The sequence below is a fragment of the Nicotiana tabacum genome, chromosome 21, assembly GCF_000715075.1.
Source record: "Nicotiana tabacum cultivar K326 chromosome 21, ASM71507v2, whole genome shotgun sequence".
Lineage (NCBI taxonomy): Eukaryota > Viridiplantae > Streptophyta > Magnoliopsida > Solanales > Solanaceae > Nicotiana > Nicotiana tabacum.
In genome coordinates, this window is record NC_134100.1 from 4,975,996 (window position 1) to 4,978,350 (window position 2,355).

General features: G+C 40.6%; 1 non-coding gene across 1 annotated transcript; it reads left to right on the forward strand.

Moving 5' to 3' along the window:
* The first annotated feature begins 427 nt into the window (after positions 1 to 427).
* On the forward strand, positions 428 to 534 carry LOC142175564 (small nucleolar RNA R71). The gene has a single exon (XR_012704674.1). It is a non-coding gene; the product is annotated as a small nucleolar RNA R71 (small nucleolar RNA).
* The last annotated feature ends 1,821 nt before the right edge of the window (positions 535 to 2,355 follow it).

Sequence of the window (2,355 nt, forward strand, 5' to 3'; positions counted from 1 at the left end):
TAGCCCCCATAATTAGTCACATAGTTCATATCTTCAGGGTAATGTTGATGATCGTGTTCTGCTTTCCACTGGTTACTAATTGGCTGATTAATGCAAGATGTGCACAAGCCCCCATTAGTAGTATCTACAATATTGCTGCTTTTGCCCTTACTCTTCCACCTTTTTGGTGAGTATGCTCATCTGTGTCAATAAGGTGGCCATATTTTTAGCCATTGAATTGGATGGATCTAAAGGCACTGAGTGCACCACTGGAGTGATTGGTGCATTTCTGGTTATCCATCCCAAATTCTGCGCCATCTTGTCAAGTAGACCTTGACCTTCTCTCCATGTTCTACTCAAAAATGCTCCATCGGCTGAAGCATCAACAATGTTCTTCACGCTATCTGACAATCCTATGTAGAACCGCTATCCCAACATCAAATCTGGAATGCCATGGTGCGAACATATGACCAGCATCCCTTTAAAACGCTCCCATATTTCATGCAATGTTTCCATTAGTCTCTGTTTAAAACTCAAAATATCATCAATCTGTTGCGCGGTTTTGTTGGGGGGTGGAACTTGTTCACGAATTGCCTGACTAAGTCCTCCCAAGTTGTTATGGAATTTATGGGGAGTGAGTAGGTCTGAGCAGCTCCTTTCACTGAAAATGGGAATAATAGCAACTTGATTACTTCTAGAGTTACATTGGGCTGTCTTTGGGTTTTGCAGATTGACAGAAAATTTTTCAAATGTTGTTGAGGATCTTCGACTTGTGACCCCGAAAATAATCCCTTGTTTTGCAACAAATGCAACATGTTATTCGTGATTTGGAAGGATTCAGCTTGTATCTGCAGGACTAAAATCGAGGTGGCCAGATTTTCAGCTGTGGGTTGTGCCCAGTCATAGAGAGCCGCCTCTGGCACAAGAGGTGCCATTGGCGCTATTGGTACAACTGGGTGTTCTTCGTGATCTCCCATTACTGTTTCTAATGGGTCAGTTGTTTGTTTTTCCGGTTGGCCCGGTTCAAGGCCTTGAAAAATTTCTCAGGATCTAGTAATGCTTCAAATACTTCACCAGTTCTCGATGAGTTTCTAGGCATGCACTTGTGCAACCAAGTCGACAAACGTTAAAAATTTCAATGTAAAAGTTGGGTATGGAGAGAAATAACTACACTAAGAATTTTTGTACTTCTTTCAATCGTAATTGATAATACCGTTAATTCCCCGGCAATGGTGTCAAAATTTTATCATGCTCAACTATGCCTATTAAAAGACTAAGCGGGTGGTGCAAATATAATCCGGGGTATTATGCCCCGAGTCGAATCCCACAGGGAATTAACGTATCAAGAGAAGCCTTTAAAGTACTAAATTCTTATGAGTCAACCTTCTCAAACTTTGTAAATAACAAGTGGTGTTATGGTCACTACTCCAACTAATAGAATCGATAAAACGAAGATTAACTACTACACAGTTGTAGATAATTGGAATAAAGGTCTAAGGTAATGGTTTCCCCTGTTGTTGAATTCCTTAGTTGTATGTTTCTTATAGTTATGAATTAGTTGTCTCTATCGATCATGAACTCTCCAGCTATCATAACTCTCTCTCAAGTAATTATGATAATTTACTAGACGCACTTTCCCAAGCTACACTAGCTAGATTCGCATTACAGTTCACTTAGATCGCACCCGAGGTATCGTTATCTCTACTCCAACCTCTAAACCCTCGGTTATGACTCCCGCCTATACTCCGGGAGTGATGTTATTCAAATAATTACCTAAATATGCACTCTCTCTCAAGAAAATACATAATAAATAGGAACGACTAATTGAGGATCCTTTCAACTAACCAAAATCAAAACGTAGTTGAACAAATAGAGATTAACAACCAATTCAAACTATATTAATATAACAACAAGTTCATCCACAACGGGTTCACCCAAAAACTTAGATTAAAAGAATTAGCTACTCATAACAATGATGTTCATCACAATAATTAAATTTATTACAAATCATAAAACAAAAGGAAGAAAAGAAGAACTTGATGTAGAATACTCTTCCTTGCCTCTTGCCTTTCCTTTTCTTGCTCTCAGCTATCAAAAGCTGCACACACACTCCTTGGGCGAGCTTGACCTTCTATAGGTTAAGTGAATTTGCCCCCCAGACTTCCAAATTTACCCCAGGAATTATTTTCCGGAACTGGGCTAGCGCGGCCGCGCTAATGGCCGCGCTAGTAGCCTTACCATTCTGCCTCGACCATTAGGGCCGCGCGGTCGCACTAGTGGACGCGCTAATGGCTGTGCTAGTCTAGGACTTCATTTGGTCGATTCTTTTTCTCGTCGTCTCGCTTACTCAGCTCCTAGGGGTCTTTCTTGCTTCAA